General features: G+C 46.6%; 1 long non-coding RNA gene across 1 annotated transcript in view; it reads left to right on the plus strand.

Moving 5' to 3' along the window:
- The window catches only part of LOC112545069 (uncharacterized), a 211,993-nt gene that overhangs the window by 13,823 nt on the left and 175,606 nt on the right, over window positions 1-22,564 (plus strand). The gene's annotated exons all lie outside the window — the stretch shown is intronic.

Raw genomic sequence — 22,564 nt, forward strand, 5'->3', positions numbered from 1 at the left:
CTCCTCTAATGACACTTCAATCTGGGACAGTTCCTCAGATTCATTACCCACAAAGGACAGTGCAGATTTGGGAATCTCCCTAACGTCCTCAGCCGTGAAGACTGAAGCAAAGAAATCATTTAGTTTATCCGCAATGGCTTTATCGTCCTTGATTGCTCCTTTTATATCTCGATCGTCTAGGGGACCCGCAGGTTTTTTAGCAGGCTTCCTGCTTCTAATGTACTTAAACATTTTGTTATTTCTTTTTGAGTTTTTGGCTAGCTGTCCCTCAAAATCTTTTTTTGCTTTTCTTATTACATTTTTACACTTGATTTGACAGTGTTTATGTTCCTTTCTATTTATCTTACTAGGATTGGACTTCCACTTCTTAAAAGATGCCTTTTTGTCCCTCGCTGCTGCTTTTACATGGCGGTTAAGCTACGGTGACTCTTTTTTAGGTCTCTTGCTATGTTTTTTAATTTGGGGTATACATTTAAGTTGGGCCTCTATTATGGTGTCTTTAAAAAGTTTCCATGCAGCTTGCAGGGATTTGGCTCTAGTCTTTGTGCCTTTTAATTTCTGTTTAACTAACCTCCTTCCCCTTTTTGAAATTAAATGCCAGAGTGCTGGACTGCTGAGGTGTTCTTCCCACCACAGGAATGTTAACTGTTATTATATTATGGTCACTATTCCCAAGCGGTCCTGCAACTGTTATCTCCTGGACCTGATCCTGCGCTCCACTCAGGACTAAATCAAGAATTGCCTCTCCCCTTGTGGGTTCCTGTACCAGCTGCTCCAAGAAGCAGTCATTTAAGCCATTGAGAAATTTTATCTCTGCTTCTCTTCCTGAGGTGACATGTATCCAGTCAATATGGGGATAATTAAAATCCCCCCATTATTATAGAGTTCTTTATTTTGGTAGCCTCTCTAATCTCCCTCAGCATTTCAATGTCAGTATCCGTGTCCTGGTCAGGTGGTTGGTAATATATCCCTACTGCTAATTGCTTATTATTGGAGTATGGAATTACTATCCATAGCGATTCTATTGAAATGTTAATTCATTTAATATTTTTATTTCATTTGATTCTACATTATCTTTCACATACAGTGCCACCCTGCCACCCACCCAGCCTGCTCTATCCTTCCGATATATTTTATATCCTGGTATGATTGTGTCCCATAGATTTTCCTCATTCCACCAGGTTTCAGTGATGCCTATTATGTCAATCTCCTTTAATACGAGGTACTCCAGTTCACCCATCTTATTAGTCAGACTCCCAGCATTTGTGTAGAAGCACTTTAAAAATTTGCCACTGCTTATTTGTCTGCCCTTCCCTGATGCATTGGATTCCTTTATATGCGGTTGTTTGTCTGCTCTGGCCCATGGTTTGTCCTCTCCCCTCCTCTCTTTCTGACTACAGCTTAGAGAATCTCTGTCAATGGACTCTCCTCTAAGAGAAGTCTCCATCCGATTTATGTGCATCTCCGCACCAATCGGCTTTCCCCCATCTCTTAGTTTAAAAACTGCTCTACGGCCTTTTTAATGTTTAGTGCCAGCAGTCTGGTTCCACCCTGGTTTAGGTGGAGTCCTTCCTTCCTGTATAGGCTCCCCCTCTCCCAGAAGTGTCCCCAGTTCCTAATCCAAACCCCTCTTCCCTACACCATCGACTCATCCACACATTGAGACTCTGAAGCTCTGCCTGCCTACCTGGCCCTGCGCGTGGAACTGGAAGCATTTCTGAGAATGCCACCATAGAGGTCCTGGATTTCAGTCTCTTTCCTAGCTACCTAAATTTGGCCTCCAGGACATGTCTCCTACCCTTCCGTATGTCATTGGTACCTACATGTACCACGATCCCTGGCTCCTCCCCAGCACTACACATACGTCTATCTAGATGCCTCGAGAGATCCGCAACCTTCACACCAGGCAGGCAAGTGACCATACGGTTCTCCCGGTCATCACAAACCCAACTAGCTATGTTTCTAACGATCGAATCACCCACTACTAACACCTGCCTCTTCCTAACAACTGGCATTCCCTCCCCCTCAGAGGTATCCTCCTTGCCAGAGGATGCCGCAACATCCTCTGGGAGGAGGGTCCCAACTACGGGTAGGTTTCCCTCTGTTCCCATTGGATGCTCTGTTCCCTTGAGACTTTCATCCTCTTTAAGAGCACTGGGGCTCTCAGACTGGAGGTGGGACAGTATTACAGTGTCCCGGAAAGTCTCATCAACATAGCTCTCTGCCTCCCTTAGCTCCTCCAGTTCAGCCACCCTGACCTCCAAAGCCCGAACTCGGTCTCTGAGGGCCAGGAGCTCCTTGCAACGGGTGCACACATAGGCCACCCGCCCACAGGGCAGCTAATCATACATGTTATACTCGATGCAATAAACAGAATAGCCCCCACTCTGCTGCTGGGCTTCTGTCTCCATCTTTTTATGAATAAGTTTAAGTATAAACTGGGCTTATTAAATGTCTGGAATATAGATTATTAGAAAAGTTAGGTTTAAAGAAGGTCAGGAGTCACTAGTGCCCTCTAACCTCCCTGTGGCAGGATGTTTGCCCTGTCCTGGCCCTTTAAGGGCAACCCCCAGCCTGGAGCAGGGCCTGGGAGTTTAGCCCCAGCTGAGGCTGCATTAGTTGATTAGGGCCCAGCTGGGAGCTATATAAGAGCATGGGCTGCTGTTCCCAGGGAGAGCAGTGAGAGCTTGGCTGCTGGGGGAGCAGGAGGCTCCCTGGAGCTAGGGCAGGGCTGAGGTGGCAAGGCAGGGCTAGGGGAGCTCTGGCCAAGCAAACCCCCAGGCTGCAGGGCTTGAAGAACGGCCCGCTGAAGAAACAATGACCCCCGGAAGGGGGCCTCAGAGACTGACGTGGGCACTGCTGGAGGGCTGTGGCCTGGAGGAAAGAGGGGAAACACCACCTGAGGGAAGGTACCCTGCCAGCAGAAGGAGCTAATTCCCAGGACAGACAGCAGGGGTGCTCTGGTGGTGAGTGAACCCCCTCACACTCCCTCTCCAAACTCTGTTAGCTGCTCTTGTTTGCAAGCTCCCTGGTTGCTGACTCACAGGCTTATCAAGCCTTGGTAGCCCCTCCCCCTGACTGAGGCTCAGCCCGTTAACAGAGGCTTCTAGATTTCAAACCTTTTAGAAGCTCCTTCAAACAAACCAAACAGACAAACACAAGCTCAGCAAATAACTCCCCCTCTTCCCCCCCCCCCCCCCCCCCCACACACACTACCACAAGGGTCCCGTATTTACTCCTCTCTTACCTGGAAAACTCCCTCTCCAAACTCCGTTAGCTGTTCCTGTTCGCAAGCCCTATTATTTACGACTGTTATTTTGCAGATGGGAATTTGCATGAGAGGCAAAGAGATTAAAGGTCAGATTTTCAATGTACAATGAGATCCTAGGCCCATGCACATTTTCTGCCCATGAATTCATATTCTTGCTTTTGAGTGTACGCTTACTGCAGTTGTACCCATAAACTGAAATGAAGGCATCTAAGTATATATTTAGGTGTCTAAGTACCTGATGTGGATATCCAGTAAAAACTGTGCATGCAAATGTAGATGCAGTAATAAATATGTAAGTGTGCTCATGCATCTTGGAATTCTCTTTGGGGTATATGTCTTGCTTTTTAGGGCTTACACTTCAATGCAAACCCGCTGTGCACCGTGATAGATTTGTGGAATCCAGAATAGTGCCAAGATTATGGGCCGTGAAGACAAATGAAATGGACTCAGGGAAGGGAGAGATGTAAAAGACCAGGATGCTTCTTTTCCTAACTCTTCTTGCTCTTGAGACATTTGGTTGAAAAGTTAACTTGGTTCAGGCAGGCAGAGTCATTTCAGTTGTCACAAGACAATGTACTGTAGGTAGAGCTCATTTGTACAATCATCCCACGAACTGAGCCAACATTAAAGCATGAAGTACAGTAACCAAGGAAGAGGATAGAAAACAGATGCAAGAGAATAAACTGGGGAGGGACATCTTGGCACAATGTGTCAAGCCATAGGAGCAGGGCCCAGCAGGGTTGGGGATTCACTTCAAGACAGAGTCACTTAGGGATAGTTGCTTTTATTAATCTCACCATGTCACTACTATTACAGGCTTAAGACTGCCAGATGGTTACACAGCTACTGCGAAGTAATACAACAATCGGCACAGGCAAAGCAATGCATGTAAGAGTAACAGGCACTTGGAAATGCTTATGCCCGTTTAGTCTGCGGGAAGTCCCATTCTGGTCACCTTGCACCTGGCCACAGTGGATGTAGCTCCAGCTAGGGGGATTCAGGACACCCTTCGAGGTCTAGGTTCCTGTTGAGACTCACAAAGGGGCGGGTCTCCCAGTGATCTTATACTACAGTTGTTTACCAGGAGTGCGTGTACCTGGCTCAATGCCATTCTTATCACTCATATGGGCTTTCTTACCATTTAGTAGTTTCCCAGCTCAAGGTATGGGTTAGAATTGATAAAGCCCAGCTTCTGTTTGGGCTTGCAGGGTCCCAGGCTATGCTAATCTGGGTACAGCAGGAATGGAAACTTCCGTTCCAGACCTGCTAAGCTGCAGGACCCACATATGACTTTCATGTGACACAAGGGTCAACCATCATCAGATACAGAAAGAGCAGTTTGATTGGCTCACTGTTATTCATTCCATTTTTGCCTGAGATGTCTTCATCTCTACGGAGTTGGTCCATGAAGGTAAAACTGCGAGACTACCGTGCAAGACACCTGCATGGTCCAGGAGAGTAAAAAGGCAGAGGGAGCCATCATCGGTAGGAAAAAGTTTATTACCTCTCTGCAGAAGAATGATTTCTTTGCTATGTCTAAGGGTAATTAGCCCAGTGTATTGTTATGGAAAAGGGGTTGGAAGGATGGACGGAGTTACTTTTGCAAAAACTGTGAAACAGGGAAAATAGAGATGAGTCAATAGTTAGCTTCAGGGTCATGGAAGAGCCTTCTTAAATGTGGGCTGGAGGACTCAATTCCAAGCTGGAGTGTGAAGAAGCAGGGCCAACTCTTTTGATTTAAATTGGAGGTCAGTGGAATTGTACTTGCTCACATGGTGTTTGAATATGGCTCAGGGACAGCACTGGATGGTGGAGAGCTGGGGGAAGAACAGAGAAGAAGGAGTGCTGTGTTGATGGGGGGGTGGGAGGTTTGGGGACAGCAATGGACAAGATTTTACGGAAACCATGGTCACTGTTACAATATTAGACAGTGCTGTATAGCCTGAGATTTCTTTTGTTGATATTGCTGGTGAGTCCCATTGGCAAAACTACCATCCAATGTTTTCAGCTTTTAATTAAAAACACAAAAAGCAGGTACAACCTTTAAAATGTGAAGTATTAAGTCAGGCTTTCATTTTAACAATATCCTGTGTTCCTGTCAGCTTTAGAGAACCTTTTGCAGAGAAAAACTTCTCCATGGCCATCTTTAGACGGTGTTAAAGATGGTATTAACTGGCTTCTTGGAGTGGAGAAAAGATTAGTTGTGTCCGACTGAATCTCTTGTTATTGGAGTCTGTTCCTATTTTCTTTAAGTCCGAACAAGATAAACGTGTACCAAAGGGGAAATGAAAGAGCAGTAAAGACAGAAAATGCTGCTTCTGTCTCTGGTGCTGACTCTCATTTATGAGCTTGCTTCGGTGGAAAGACCAGCCTAGCGCGCCAAGCCTTGGAAAACTTTTAACAGCAGTAGGCTGCATAAGGCATTGCTTTCCCCTGTGTTTCTTGGTCACTGGCAACCAGAGCAGTGTTGTAAGAGAAGTGGATGCTTGTAGGCTAAGATGGAGACAGACAGAGTCAAACAGGGAGGTAGGAAAGTGGACAAATACCATAGGAAAGAAAATGGCAGATGAGGAGTGAGTGCAGGAACCCAAGTCTCACGTTTTAGGTGTTAGTTGAGGATGATGATGTCATGCCCTGGTCTGGTCAGGAGGTCTTTTAGGGTCAGGACAATGAAGGCCCAAAAGTGACAGGTAGGTTGCTACGGTCCTGTGAGACAGTGGTGGTGGGAGCCATCATGGTAAAACTTGCTCCTTCCCATCTACCCGTCCTGATACTCGCATAGAGTGTCCCCCAGGTAAACAGTGTTCAAAAAGGGGAGGCAGCCTCATTCCATTAATATTATCCAGCTAAAACACATTGCCACCCATTTTTAGAATCATTCAGCTTCTTGTCAAGCCAACCGATGACTGTTCTGGGAGCACGGTAGAGCTCTCCTCGCGGTCCGTTTAACCCAAACAATCCAGTTTGTCCCAGTCTCCAGCTTTTGCTGACTTTTACCAACAACGTTACATAACAGATTGAGTCGGACCTTTGTTTTCGTGGATACCTTAGAGTCCAGGCCCCAGCACATCAGAAGTTATTGGCAATGTTGATGAGGGAAGGAGCAAGGGTTGGAAGATGGGACAAACTGACAGGGGAGAGAAGTGGATCAGGAGAGGAGAAAGGTTACTGTAAGCCGGCTCCCACAGCCATCTGAAGAACTACTGTCTCTCCAAACCGCCTCTGTCACTATGCAGAAGTGAAGGACTGAGGCTGAAAGCTGAACAGGGTTAGCCAGTGCCTGTTGGTGTAGATATGACAACAAAAGACTTGTCTCTCTCCCATAGGGATAGTTTGGGAGTGAGGTGCAGGCACAAGCCTTGAACAGGGATGGAATTTGCTCTCCCCCTGTGTATCCCTGTTGGGTTAATTGGAGCTGCACCCCAAATATAGAAGTCAACTATGCTAATGCTCTCCCCTCATTAGCATTACCTCTAATGTTGAATCTGTAAACAAGCATGGCACCTAACAAAATAGAAGTCGTTTGATCATTCCCACAATGCGTTATTAATTTCTATTAACTTCTGGGTCATTTTATATGGCAGTGAGCAAACACATAACAGTCTCTTAAATTTGCAACTCTGAAAGATTTTTAAAGGGTACTGTAAGACGGTCACACCTAGAGTTGAGCTCATGTTGGCATTTTTCCTTCTGGTATATTAAATATATTACTCCATTAGGGCTTTTTTTCAGTCAAAATCCATTTGAATAGCAGTTCTGCTAAAAGATTGCAGTATCCAAATTTATTGTTTCGTTCCATACTTTCAAAATTTAGCAAGTAGCTCCACTGGCTTTTTCCACTGTCAATATTTTTTATTTTGGAATAAATATTGAAAATTTGAACATTAGCACCAAAGCTATTTATGAGCGATTCTGACAGTGTATATAAGTACAGTAGGTTGTAATTTTAAACAAAAACTCCAGATAGCAAATGTATACAGTATATCTTTACCCAAATGGTTGATGAGAGTAATTTATAGCAACTCCTTATCAAACAACTCTTTTAATTTAATTTCCTTCTCTATAGACATGATGTCATTTGAAAATAAAAAAATCCCCCTAATTATCCTGCCAATAAATAGCTATAAAAGTGCCTGAAGTAAGTTAAATGGTTTTATTTTTTGTATTTTTTAATAAGCAATGTAACAGTTGTACGGTATTTGTGAACTGAAGTTTCAGATGAAGGTTAACCGCAAATTGCTTTAGGGAGATTGGATTGCCTGCCAAATACGGCATGATATCACATCTCAGATTATCAAAAGGACTGATTATAAACCAGTTACCAAAGCCAGACGAAGGAAAGTTAGAAGATCTGTTTCAAGTCAACAACAAATCCCAAAGAAAGAATCAGACTTGGAACAATAGACAAGAGCATGCAAAAGCCTTAAAGTAACACCTGCATAAATAATAGCAGGAAGATCATGCTCTGGAAGAACAAAAGGAACTCATGCCTTGTCTGGGGAAGTTTGAAACTATACAATCTCCTTATACAGTAAAGTGGGCCAGATAGTAAAGCAAATAAGCATTGCTCTGTTCAGTGGAGCTAATCTGACTCATTCCAGTTGAAGATCTACCCCGCAGCATTGAGATGCTCACTACAAACTAGGGATGTTAGTTTAAAAAACAGCCCTCTGTGCAGACCTGCTGCTCCGTGCTACTGCCTCTGACAGAGGCAGCAGGGCGGAGTGGCAGCGGCCCCTGTCTGCGGGGGAGAGGAGGGGCAAGCTCCCCACAGACAGAGGCTGCAATGGGGGGATGGGGCAGGGGAGGCTGCCACGGAGCAGCCTCTGTCTGTGGTGGCACAAGCTCCCCATGGATAGAGGCTGTTCCGGCAGCAGCCCCTGTCTGCGTGGAACTGGGAGCCTGTGTGGACAGGGGTTGCTATCTCCCTGGGCTGTGGAGTAGCCTCTGTTCATAGCGAGCCAGGGCCTGCCATGGGGAGAGGCAGCAGCATGGGTTGGGGGGCAGGCAGCACTGTGGAACCAGTGCTGGGGGGAACCAGCTTTCAGCTGGCTCCCCTCAGCACCAGTTCCTGCTCCTCTCCTCCCTCCCTCCCCCCAACTTGCTGCCTCTGTATCAGAGGCAGCGGGAGGGGATGCGAGTAGTCAACTAGTTGAACCAATAAGCCTACTCGTTTACATCCCTACTGCAAACAGCAGTAAATGTGCAGCAATGGTATTTGCTGCGGTTTGTGTTCTGTATGTGTGTCAAGGTAGGTGAGCGATTAGAAATATTTTCTTATCGACAATGTCAGTCAAGAGTCAGTTGTTTCCACCCGAATGCATACTAATTCATGGACTGTAATATAGCTTTTAAAAAGTAATATGAGAACTCACTCTAACAGTCTTCCACGGCCCCTTCTGATTGATGGCGTTTGAGCCATCAGTTTCTGGGGAGTAGCACTTGATTTACAGATTACATAAATAAGAATTCGCAAGATTCTATGACAAAATCAAATAAAAACATTCAACAAACACTTTTTTTTCCCAATTACGGCATTTTTAATTTCATTTGTACATGGTGCAATATACCATTGTTACAATGATGGCAGATTAAACTTTATTTGGATAATTGGTACATAGGTGAAAAACATCTTTAAAGTTATTATACAACAGATGGGCTCCAAAGGTAATATACATTGATTATCTGCCTATCTATCTAACTGTGAATCTAGCTATAGATTTATAGTGCAATGGAATCTTAGCATCTTGAAAGAAAAGAAATGGAGTACAGGTTGAACCTCTCTAGCCTACAGAAACATCCCAGCCTATACTGAGTTACTGGATTTCCATTGATGTCAATGGTGCTTTACTGATTTACACCCATTGCGGATATGGCTGACGGGTCGGAGCAGGCTAGTAGAGCCACTGTACCGAGGCACTGTCAATCCCCACCCTCTCATATTTGAAAGGAATTAAAGACACAGTTGAAATGGCTAAGAAATGGGACATTTTCGGAGAGGGGTGGGGAGTGAAGGAACTGATGTTTTACTCGAAGAGGAGGAAAACCTTGGCAATTGAGCTAGCAGGTGTTAAGGGTAAAAATCCCGGGTTTTAATGTTTACATGTATTATCGGGCGTCCATTGTGAAAAGCAAAATGGAAGATCAGTCCCATGACACTGGGTCTGACAGGCAAAGGTTTTCCCGCCTTTTTCCAGCAGAGAGGTAAACAAGTTCCAGTTAGAACCAGAATTACCTCAGGAGATCCTACGAGGTTTCCCTGTAGGGGCAGGCTCCATGGGGTCTCCCTCACAGGGGTTTCCTGCCTTGGACTGCACAGAAGACTGGCAGCCGAACAGCTCGGGGCTGCCCATCCTTGTGGCAGGTGGTTTTCCTTTCAGGTTATCTAGACTCCAGACCAGACTGCCGCAGCCATGCTAACGACTCCACCTATACCACCAGCTAGCCAGCAACCTTGCCAGTCGCTTTCCACCTGAAGCGGGGAAGACTGCGAGGGTTCTCCTCAGTGCTCCCCCCTCTAGGCTGTCCAGGCGCCTCGAGATCTGAGGTCCTGAGCATCCATCTTGGGAACTTTCAAGGAGGTTTCTATAAACCTGTCACACTTCGCTTGTCAGTTACACTCAGAACAAATCAAAAAACAGGACCGTGTAGCACTTTAAAGACTAACAAGATGGTTTATTAGATGATGAGCTTTCATGGGCCAGACCCACTTCCTCAGATCAAATAGTGGAAGAAAATTGTCACAACCATATATACCAAAGGCTCCTTTGTTCAGCGGGTTCTGGGGCCTGATTACTGTACAGGTTACATTGTTCTTTTGTTTTTGAACAGCTTCTGGTTACCCGTTGAATCCCCTCTTTTTGTAAATTTTCCCTAAATCAATTTTCCATAGGCCCAGTTTACATACAATGAATTGTCCTCTCTGATTAATTAAGGGAAAAGGACACCACCAGATGACAGATGCTGGCTGTCACAGAACCGGACAGAGGGTCTAGTTTTGTTAGGGGACCCCCTGCAGCCTTATCTTTCTAAAATCATTCAGCCACCTAACACAGGCCAAAGATTAGAAATTGGGATTGATGAGTTCTGAAAATGCTAACAAAATCCATACAGAAACCTGTGTGCTGAATGGACATTATGCTGGGACTTTTCCTAAGGGGAGAGTGAAGACTGATTTTTCTGCCTCAGACTGGTCATTGTGGTCCAGATCAACTATCAGATCCTCCTTTTCCTGTCCATACAGAAGAGCCATAAGGAATGATATTTAGAATGAGGCTCCTACTATAGGAACCGGTTCTGCAAGATGATCCACATAAGCAGCCCCTCCTGTTTAATAATAATAATATCGATCTATTTGTATGGTGGCGGCACCTCGGAGCCCCAGTCATGGCAGAGGAATCCATGATGCTAGAGGCTGTACAAACCCAGAACAAAACAACGGTCCCTTCCCCACGAGCCTACAGCAGTCCATTTGTATGTAGCAGTCCCCCAGAGAGATTATCTTGCACAACTGGGACATGTGAAAGCCACAGCCTTTTCATATTAGCATTTTGGACTGAGATGACGGATATTTACTGCTCTCAAGAAGAATCGTTTGAGTAATGACTGTTCTAAGCTTCCTTTTGGGTTGGGTTGATGTTTATTTGTTTTAAAGAGCAATCTAATTTTCTAGAATTCTTTGAAAGGATGCACTTTACACATGTGAGTTCTGCCTTCTGGAAAATTGTACACCATCAATCCTGTGCCCAGGGAATGTTTGTACCATGTAAACTGTCGGAACAGGCCTTTTGTTTATTTTGTTGTGAGGGATGTTAGGAAGGTCTCTAGAAGTTCAGCTTAAGAAATATCAAAATATCCCCGGACTGTCTTGTTTGATGAGGAAGAGGATGTTTGGAGTCTGAAAATTTGTCTACCTGAAATCCCAGCTAGAAATACTCTGAAGCTATGGGCTAGGTCAGGGGATTTCAAACTTTTTTTCTCCTGATCCAGTTGAAGAAAATTGCTGATGCCCACAACCCAATGTAATTTGGACTAACGTGTGGGCTCTGGGGAGGGGCTGGAGACCAGCAGATTTTTGGGGTGTAGAAGGAAGCTCCAGCATTGGGGGTATCAGGGCTGGGGCAGGAGGGGCTTACCTTGAGCAACTCCCGGTCAGCAGTGCAGTGGGGGTGCAAAGGCAGCTTCCTGGCACCGCAGACCATGCTGCCCCCAGAAGCAATCAGCGGCAGGGGCAGAGCACGGAGCCCTGTATGCTCTCCCTGCCACCCAACCTAGGAGCTGGACCTGTTACTGTGGTGCCAGGACTGGCCGGGACCTACCTTAGCAGCCCCAGAGGTCTCCTGATCCCCTGGCAGCAAGAAGACCCAGTACCTGACATTCCACACCCCAGTCCTGGGTCATGACCCACCATTTGAAAACCACTGGGCTAGATCCTCAGTTTGTGTAAATTGGTGTGAGCTCCACTGATGTCAATGTATATTTGTTAGGGATGTTAAATTTTGATTAATCAGCTATTCGAGTATTCGATGGAATTTCTATCGACTACTCAATTAGTCAATAAGGGGGGGGCACTTGCTATCCCACTGCACCTCTCCCTTTGAAATGTACAGGAGCTGCGGCAGTTCCTGTACATTTCAGAGGGAGAGAGAGGCGGGGGGAACCTGCGCCAGCGGGGAGCAAAGCAGTCCAGGCTGGCTGGCACAGGTTCCCCTCAGTGTGTCTTCCTTTGAAATGTGCAAGAACCGCAGGTGGCTCTTGTACATTCCAAAGGGAGAGGAGCAGCAGGAGGACTGGTGCGAGCGGGGCTGTATCAGTCCCCATGCGCGACGTTTCCCTGCCTCCCCTGTACCCTGCGAAGAAGGTGCTTGAGGGGGGATTGACTTAAGTCAGTTCTCCCCAGGACTGTCTCATGCTCCCCCCTTGCTCCTCTCTCTGATAGTCAGCAAGGGCGGGGGGGAAAGCGACTAGTCAAATTTCTACTCAACTACCTGAGCCTTTGGTGAGGAGGCTCTCAGGGCTGGGGTCCCATCTAGCACGGGCCTTTTTCCTCCCCCGAGACCTACCCCTGGCTGCCAGGGGCCTTTCCTCCACCTCCTCCCCACCCTCCAGAGCTGTAGCCAAAAGGAGAGAGGGAGGGAAAGGGTTTGGGGAAGGGGAGGTATTTACTTGTATGCTGGCAGGCAAGATGGCGGCCTTCCACTTCTGTGAGTCTGTTTACCCTCCTTCCATTGGCAGCGTCACTGAAAAGATCTGAGAATAAAAAAGCCATAAAATACGGGCGGGTGGGAAGATTAAGACTCCTGTGGATAGGGCAAGAGATCAAGGGAAAAAAGCAGCAAGATCCAGCCACTTTAATCCTACCCCTTTTGACTTTTTTTATTGCAACCCTGTATTTCAATTAACTTGGTTTTCAGTAAAAAGTGGGTGTATGACTTTCCTGGCTGTTGGGTGAGTATAAAGAGAAGTGCTTTTCCAGATGTCTGTTCTCCAGATAAATCTCCCTTCAGTTCAAACCCACTGCTGAGAGGAGTCTGTCTGTACTTTACTGTGCCTGCAGTTTGAGGCCTGGCCCACGGTAAAGCTGCCATAGAGTTCAGTTGAGGAAGGACAGAGCCTCCAGGCCTGATCCAAAGATGGAACGTTTCCCATTGACGTCAGTGGGGTTTGGATCAGACCCTGGCTGCACGGTGGTCCTCTTGCCTGTGGGAAGAGTGGGAATCCACACACACAGCCACATCCCCAGCACACAGAGAACAGCTCAGCCATGGTGCTCAAAGGTTCTTCTTCCCTGCACTGACAGCAACTTGTGGGCTGATCAAATTTTAAATCATTCCAGGTTCTATGCAGCCCTTTATTGTCTCAATGAGGAAAATGTCATTGTGCATCTGAATTTGTTGTTTTTTTTAATCCAAACCCTGTTCCTTTCAAAGTTGTTCCAGATTCTGTTACTTTCCAAAGTTGCTCCACAGAGCAGTTGGCATGGGGATAGTTTTATTTTCAATGACTTTTCCTTGTACGTTTCCAGGGCGCAGTTACCGTCCAATGGGCTTGTCTCTGTTCCGAAAACCACGGGCGTGACGGTTGAGGGCAGGCAGTTTGCATAAAAGGCAAAATCCCCAAAGGAATTCTCCTGAGCTGTGGAGATGTGCCATGAAAACATCTGGTCCTCGTCCTTTCTAGACCCAAGCGCCAGTTAGATGGTTGCAACGTAACATTGTTCCTGTAATTATGAGCATCCCATTATCCGCTGTCACGGAAGGCAATTATATCTTGCTTGGCTACTCATGGTACTTTAGTCATAAGACTTTGAAATAATTGGATACTTGTGATTATATTTGGATGCCCACTTATAGCAGCTATATTGTTATTGATTATACAGTTGTGCCACAAGCTCTGACTGGGTTTTAGCTCCTTTATTCTAGGTGCAATATGTACACCAGACCCTCTTTGGAAGGGTTTCCCATCTAAACGGACAAATTGTCTCTGATAGGTGGGGAACAAGGCCCAGAGAGATTAAGTTAATTCCCTCTGAAGCACCAAGCGTTGGTCACTGCCATAAGACAGGAACTGGCCTAGACAGGCTATTGATAGGACCCAGTATGGCTGCTTTTATCTTAATTGTCCAAACTCACACAGGGCATCTGCAACGGAGCTAGGAGTTGAATACCAATCTCTGAAGTCCCCGTCCAGAGCCTTTGCTGCACCATCAAACCTGGTGTGGAAAATAGCTTCCCTCTGCTGAGTTGCATGAGGAGGGTTTGACTGCCATGCTCGGTACCATGCCTTTGAATGGCTTTACAGCTGGGAAGCAGCAAATGAATTGGATGCAAAGGAAAATAATCAAGTGCGTTAATTATATAACATAAAAATGAAAACCGCATGGCCCCTGGGCCTGAGGCTGCGCACTAGCACTGTTATTGGTCAGGAGTGTGAAAACACCCTCTTGCCCATTCCCCAAGCTATAAAAGTTTCACTGACAAAAGTGCAGGTGTGGACAGTGCTGTGTCAGTGGGAGGTATGACACTGACATAACGATCGCTGCTCATTGGGGAGTGGGGGAAGTGCTAATTATGCTGCTTGCTCTCTTCCCTCCTCTCTTCCCACCTGGTGCAGCCAAGCAAAATCCATGTGTGTGCTGTAAAAAGCCCTAAGGGGCGGGAAACCATTCCTATGACAAAGTACCGTCCCGTAGGGGTCTGTTCTGATGAAGCGACGTGGCCTGACCCGCCAGCTAGTAAGTGCAGACTACGCAACCTGTGGGGCGTCTACAGTTTATCTTCAAAAGAGCACAAGCGGGAGCCTTGCCAAGCGGTAGCGCTGCCCACCCTGAACTGTCTTGCCAAATGCTGTGTGACCCTTGTCTCACGCGTGGCCAGCACCATGCTGCTCCCACCCTTTGCCTGTTTGGTCTTTTTCAGGAAGGACCTGCCTTTTTTTCCCCCCTTTACCTGTATTTTCCCTTAGGCTCTGATCCAGAGCCCAAGGAGGCAGACAAAAGACTCCCATTGTCTTTGGATCAGACACGAAAGCCCCAATCTTGCCAACAGTTCTGTGTAAGTTTAACTTCATGCACATCATCAGGCCAATGAGAGACACACTGTGTGGACCAGTTAAAGCATGTGCATGAGCATCTGCAAGCCCAGGGCCTCCGGGTGCACATCTGAACAGCTCCTCAGCAAAGCTGCAATTCAAACCTCTCTCAGGCCAAGCGGCAGTCTAAGCTTTCTCTTCTGTCTGGGGCCCAGCTGAAACTTCCATTGCAGTGGCCAGAAGCAAGACTCAGATTTTATCAGGGTCATTTTTAGTAAAAATCACAGACAGGCCACGGGCAGGAAACAAAGATTCATGAAAGCCTGGGACCAGTCTGTGAGTTTTGCTAAAAATACCCCTGGCAAGATGAGGAGGATCCAGCACCCACAGCAGCTGTGGGCTCTGGGGTCCCTTCTCCACCCACTACAGGTGTATCCCCTTCCCACCAGCTATGACTGGACAACTGTGGGGAGGGGGGACTGCTGCCCACAAGGTTGGGCACTCTGGGGTCTCCCTGCTGCCTGCAGGGGCTGGGAGCTCTCAAGGACCCTGTCAAGGCTTCTCCCCCACTCTGTCTCAAATGCAGAAGTGGGGGCCCACAAAAGTACCCCAAAACCTTCTCTTTCCAGGCTTTGGTATGAAACTTCCCCCCAGAATCTTAAAAACCTAGATTTGGGGGATAAAAATCTGCTGCCACCACCCAAGTAATGATAAGGAAACCAGGGAGAGACCACTTGGGAAATCTCAGCCCCTAAAGTAAAACCAGGGCACAAAAAATTAACTAATACCATGTTAATATAAAAGGAAGAGAAATAACTTTTATCACTACCACAATACTCCTGTTACAAGCATAGTGACCAGATGGAAAAGTCACCAATTAATAAACTCATGGGAAATTCCACCCTGGGCCAAAACTTAGTTACAAAGGAGAGAAAACCCCATTTTTAAATGCACAGACATCAGAGTCCCATTCCCAAACCATAAAACAATAAAACAGATTTATCTAAACTTTACCCTACTTTCGGATAGTGAAGAGTCTTTTCTTGGAGACAGACATGATGTCTGTCCCCCTCAGGAGCTGGAGAGAAACTGACCAGAGACAAAGGAGGGGAAAACCCAAAAATTCCTTTGTCCCAGTTTGAAATTCCTACCTATATTTCTATTGGCTGCCTGTTACCTGGTTTAGGTAAGTGACATAGTAAATTCCTTAGTCCCCAGGCTGCTGACTAACCCTCATGATCATAAGAGGCCTCCACTAGCCATAAAGGCGGGGAGCTCCAGGGTCCTCCTACTGCCTGGGCTGCAGATGGCAGAAAATATCATGGAGGACTCTGGAAGTGACAGCTGACATCACAGTCCCCTTATTGAGGCAGATGAAGCCCATATAACCACCACCTGGTGGATTTAAACCTGGGCTCTCTAGAGCGTAGTGTAGAAGCCTCTATTGCTTGAGCTAAATGCCAGTTGCTTTTTAGCCTGGGTGTAGAGATCTCTTGTTCTTATTTAGTGCTCTAAGTGGTCTAAGTACCACAGCATGGGACAGTGAACCACACCTAGGAGTGTGGGTTACACCAGCAATTACGCTGGGGCTGTGTGGTGCCGCAGCTGTCTCCTTACACGGAAATTGTCATGCATTCTGATAGTTCTGTCATAGTCGTTCTGTGTTTGAAAAAAATCCCAAAAGCTGTTTAGAAAACATAAAACATCATTCAGTATCCTGGAGGCAGGAAAGGGAGGTGAGCTCAGAAGACCAAAAATTACAGCACCCAACTTTTGCCACTAAACTTGCAGAAGCAGATCAGCATTATTGCTAACTGCTATATGAATTCCCAGCACTGGGATGTGTACTACCACTTAGTGGGGGTTTTGGGGAGTAGAGTGTCTTGGGGAAGTAGGAAGGGGAATTTTGATGGTGAGGAAGGGGCATTTGATTTTCCCCTAATACGTACAATCCTTCTTTTCAATGACAGTAGCTTTATTTGATAGGCACTGAACCTCAGGTTGTTTATTACTTGACAATTAAGGAAAGAGGCAAACCATCAATGGGGCGGGGCGGGGGTTGGATATGACTCATAAAGTAAGCTCAGTCACAGGGGTTTAATGCTCCCTGGCTGTTTTCAATACTTAGTTAGTGGCCATATACTCTGGCTCCATGTGTTTGGAATTAAAACAAGGAGGAAACAAACCATTTTATTACCCAGAATGAGTACCACAGAGAAAGGAAATTTGGCCTCATGACAGAGCATTATTGTAAGAACAGGGTAACTGTAAACAGCCCCCTCACAGCATAAAACATAAGCAGCTTGGAATGCCATGAGTAGTAGGTTGTGGTGGGCTGCAGGGGAGACACTGGGTTAGAAACCTTTGCCAAAAACAGGGAACAATTTTAAGGGTAATTAACAAAACAGCTAACTGAGCTGTGGCAGGTTAATAGTAAATACTTGGCATCTAGTAAACCCATCCACCCTAATGTAATAGGATGGATATAATTTACCTTTATCACTTTGTTTCAGCTGGGTAAGAGGTTCATATGGAAACTTTCACAATAAGTCATATCCACTTAGGGATCAAATTCCCCCAAGTACATAGCCTTTGCCTGGGCATGTAATTCAGTGTGTATGTGTCACTGCCCTCTCTGCTGGAGGCAATCAGAACTATTTATTAATGAGTCATTGACCTTGTACTGCTAACAGAGTCTTATTTATCTCTATACAACAAGGAAGTCAACCTGAAACATTCTCCCATTGACTTACCTTACTTTTTTCATCTGGCATAGAGTAGCAAGGTCGACTGAAGAGCAACCTGCGATCCATTTGGTGGGTCTTCACTAGACCCGCTAAATCCACCACTGATCTCAGAGTATTGATCCTCACTGTAGTATAAATGTAGCTCCCAAGCTCGCCTTTGGAAAGTGCTGTGCAGGGTTCCTTGGAGGGTGAGGGCTGCAGGGTCAGATTTAGAGTGATTATTTTGTAAATAGCGGCCATTCTTGTCTGGCAGGACAGAATACCTTCTGCTGGAGACCAGCATGTCTCACTAGTTAATGTCACTCTGCTGTCAATGAATGCGGGCTGCTAGGCCGCCCAACTCTGACGGATAAGACAGCTACATGTACTGGCCATTGGGCCCCACAGGCCTAACTGGCAGGGTAGCTTTACAGACTCTGGCCATTCGCCCATGCAGCCCATCTAGGAGAACAATCCCATTGACTTTGGCTATTGAGACGCACAGTCTGCAATGGGAGGGCCACCATGTCAACCCCAGACATTAGGCCATACTGACCTGAGATTCAGGTGGGGGTTGAAGGCCCCAGGCAATAACTCCCACGACAGTGTGCTAAACCAGCCTGGCCAGAGGAAAGGTTGGCTGTCTCTCTTTTGCCTCCCTGAGAAACTCTTATTTCTCATATTTGGGAAAGGGGGAACTAACCCAATTCAGCTGAGACTTTAGATCCTCCCTCAAATAATTTTTCCATTTGCTAACGTGACAGAAAAAGTCAAAATCAAAATCCCAAGTGAGTGTAAATGCATCTGCGACTGCTTTCAGCGGCACAGTGCTGATTCACACCAGCTCTGGATGAGTGTTCTCAACAGCAATGTGCAATTTCAGCTTTGTGACCTGAGCTGAATCACCTAATTTCTCTCCTTCTCATCTAGGCCATGTCTACACTAACAGGTTATTTCGAAATAACTCCCAAAATAACTATTTCCAAGTAAGCTTATGCCTCCTCAGAAGCAGGAGTTGTTATTTCGAAATAACAAGCCGGTTGTTTTGAAAGAACAGGCGTGGTATTGGGATCGCTTGCCTTGGTATTTCAAAATAAGAGGAGTTATTTTGAAATAACCCCCCAGATAGACATGCCCCTCCTGTCCTTCTAAATCTAAATGCGTCCCTATTTGCTTTTCACTTCATATCCACTCTCAAGACTTCCTAAGGAGCCATGTATTTGACCACTATTATAAATGAACATTTAATTTCTTTCTCCCTTTCTTATGCTCTCAAAAAATTCGCCTAATAAAATACTAAAGACAAGGGCACTCTTGTGGCTCCTCAGAGACTAACAAATACATTTATATGTGGGTAAAACCCGCTTCATCAGATGAGTTGGAGTGGAAATCTGATGAGATGGGTTTTACCCAGGAAAGCTCATGATATAATAGATTTGTTAATTTCTAAGGTGCCACAGACTTGCTCTTTTTTTTTTTTTTAAAGTTACATACTAACGTGGCTGCCTCTCGGAGACTAATAAAACATTTCCAGACTTTGTTTATCACGGTGGGTTATATCAGATAGAACCAATGTGAGTGCAAGATGAACTTCAGTGAACAGGCAAATGAAAACAGTGATGTAACAAAGCTACTGAACTACTATGTAGCTGAAACAGACAGCCAGGGGCCCCAGGGAACAAAGAATGAGTTATAAATACCTGACACACAAATTGATTCACTTTAAGCAGACACACATACACACATATTCTGCATTTGTAACAACATCACCAGTTATTTTAAGGGTTTTTTTTCCTTAGTAGCATGGCTATGATTAAATACACAAAGTTTCCTGTAAATTACATTGTGTGTGCATATTGTGGTTCTGCTATTCCAATATGTTTAGTTTGGTTTAGCTGTTTCTTTACGCTGAACTGGCCATATATTCATTTCCCAGTTCATGTGACATTCATAAGAACGGTCATACTGGGTCAGACCAAAGGTCCATCTAGCCAGTATCCTGTCTGCTGACAGTGGCCAATGCCAGAGACACTAGAGGGAGTGAACAGAACAGGGAATCTTCAAGCAATTCCTCTCCAGTCACCCATTCCCAGCCTCTGACAAACAGAGGCTAGGGACACCATTCCTACCCATTCTGGCTAATAGCCATTGATGGACTGAACCTCCATGAATTTATCTAGCTCTTTTTTGAACCCTGTTAAAGTCCTGGTCTTCACAACATCCTATGGCAAGGAGTTCCACAGGCCAACCGTGCACTGTGTGAAGAAAAGCTTCCTTTTGTTTGTTTTAAACCTGTTACCTGTTAATTTTATTTGGTGACCCTTAGTTCTTATGTTATGGGAACAAGTAAATAACTTTTCCCTATTCACTTTTTCCACACCTGTCATTATAGACCTCTATCATATCCCTGCTTAGTCTCCTCTTTTCTAAGATGAAATGTCCCAGTCTTTTTAATTTCTCTTCACATGGCACCCGTTCCAAGGCCCTAAACATTTTTGTTGCCCTTTTATTAACCTTTCCCAGTGCCAATATATCTTTTTTGAGATGAGGAGGCCACATCTGTACGCAGTAGTCAAGATGTGGGCGTACCGTGGTTTTATATAGAGGCAAGATAGTCTCTGTCTTGTTCTCTATCCCTTTTTTACTGATTCCCAACATTCCATTTGCTTTTTTTGACTGCCGCTGCACATTGAGTGGATTTTTTCACAGAACTATCCACAGTGACGCCAAGATCTCTCTCTGTTGAGTAGTTGTAGCTAAATTAGTCCCCCTCATATTGTTCACCAAACTGGTCCAGGAAGAGCAGAGCTGTGGCGGCAACTTCGTGCCCCAGGCAGGGATAAAAGAGGGAGCTCCCGACTTTCTTACCTGAGGGAGGAGGAGCTGTGTTCCTTTCCTCTTCCCTCCCCCTTAATTTAATCACTGAATATTCAGCTAGTACAAATAGATTTAAGATTAGCGACCACATTTTGGGTGCTACTCTGAACCAAGATCGAAAAGAACCTTTTTGATGCCTTCCCACCGCTCTATTATCGATTAAACGAAACACAAAGTAACTCGTCAGTCGTATGTTTCAATATTATAATGACTGCAGATGAATAGAAAGGATGTCCCACGGGGCCATATTGTCGGCTGGTGGAAGCATGGCTCCCTTGAACTGCAGGGTGCCACGTCAGCGGCAGGTCTATGCCACTGATTGCATTCTGTTTGGTGTCAGTTATTTAGTTCAGTGCCTTGCGGTGGGTTCTTGTTACAGCATGGGGAGCTGGTCCAGAACAAGTTATTTTTGGTCAGGTGTTCCTTGGCACAGATCTGCCCCCTGCCGCTCAGAGCCCTGCCTTCCAGAATGGAGGCTGCCCTTTGCTCTGGGCAGTGTCCCCACGTGTCTGTACGCAATAATGGCAGTGGCTCTGCATGCCTTTCTGTTTCATTCCTCGTGGCATGCTTTCTTCTGAGACTGAGTGCCCAGCCACTCCCGATGACTGCTTCTCTGGGCCTGCCCTCCATCTCGGCTGGGCCCCCTTGCTGCTGAACTCACTCTGCCTGTGCTTGGAACGCTCTCATGGACTCAAGTAGGAACGTCACCGGTTAACTGGTGAGCATCGCCCTTACCAGGAGATGCTTATTGGTTACTGGTGAAGTGGTGCCCCTGCCCGAAATGGGTGGGAGGCAGCCCCAGCCCAGCTGGGCCCACTGCCACATACCACAGGCTAGGGGCACTCCCGCCTGCCCAGCTGGGCCTACCGCACTGGGCTGTGCATGGGGGGTGCTCCTGCCCCCCTGGCTGGGCCTGCTGTGCTGAGCCACAGGTGGAGGAAAAGGGGTGTGGCACTCCAGGCCAGTGATGGTCCTAGCCCAGACAGAGTAGCCTACCACCTGTGGCACGGTGTGGCAGGCTTGGCCTGATCTGAGTAGCCACCGGCCTGGCCAGAGGAGCCTGTGGCATGTTGGGCCTGGCCAGGCTGGAGTGGCCCCTTCCACTACGGACTGTGGCTGCTCCAGCCTGGCTGAGCCCACTGGGCCATGTGGGATCCCATTGACGCAGTGAACTGGTTTAACTGGTTAATGGATTAAATGGGATTTTACAGCCCTAGGCTCAAGCAGTAAAGCTTTGGGCTGAGCTTCAGCCAGCTCAGGGAGGCTGCCAGAGGAGCGGTGCCAAGCCTGCAGCAGGAACCAAAGAAGGAAAAGGTTGGGGCGGCATGTTCGTGGGTCCTGATTGGTTTGTAGGGAGGGAGTCGCTCGGTGTTGGCTCCTCTCCAGCTGCTCCTCTCTCCAACCTTCATCAAGTGGTTGTAGTTCATGACAAATCTCCAGCGTGTGAGCTGTGCTGGGGATACATTTATCTCTGGGCCCTATGACCATGTGCCCCAGGCAGCCAATGGTAGTGGCAGAATGAAGGAGCAAAGGACAAATGACATTTGGTCAGCAGCCAGCAGCTTGTTTTATTGCCCATGTCTCTGCAGAATGTCTTCAGCCGAGCCCTTCCTGGCTGTAGATGAGCTAGCACCACTGGAGTCCAAGGGGCTCTGCTGATTTATAGAAGCTGAGGATCAGGCTGCTGCACTCCATGGAGCTTGCCAAGGCAGCTATCTTCTGTAGATGTGAGGGGCAGAACTGGAAGAGGAAGCTGGTGGTGTGTGCTCTAGACTCGCTCCAAATCCGACAGATCGGACCAAGGAGTGGCGGCCAGGAATCAGCTGACTAGCTCCCGGAGACAGAACCATGAGCCAAAGGAGCCAGCCAGTGCTGCGCTAAGTGAACTCCAGCAAACCGCGTGGAAAATGTGCTGGGAGATCAACGGGTTTCAGATTGACGTTGTCAAAATCTGGGCATTTGGAACTAGCCCCCACTAGCACCGGGTCAAGGGGCTGGGTCATAGGCAGCTTTATCTGATTTTTTCACTTCCCTGATCCTGGAGTCTGCCGGGGGCCAACCATCCCTTGACATAGCCTCGAGTGACATAGCCTCCCAGTGCACTGGGAGATTCTGGGTTTCAAGTAGCCGCTTTGCAGGCCAGGATCATCAGACTGACCAT

Source organism: Pelodiscus sinensis, chromosome 3 (assembly GCF_049634645.1).
Source record: "Pelodiscus sinensis isolate JC-2024 chromosome 3, ASM4963464v1, whole genome shotgun sequence".
In the NCBI taxonomy this organism is placed as follows: domain Eukaryota; kingdom Metazoa; phylum Chordata; order Testudines; family Trionychidae; genus Pelodiscus; species Pelodiscus sinensis.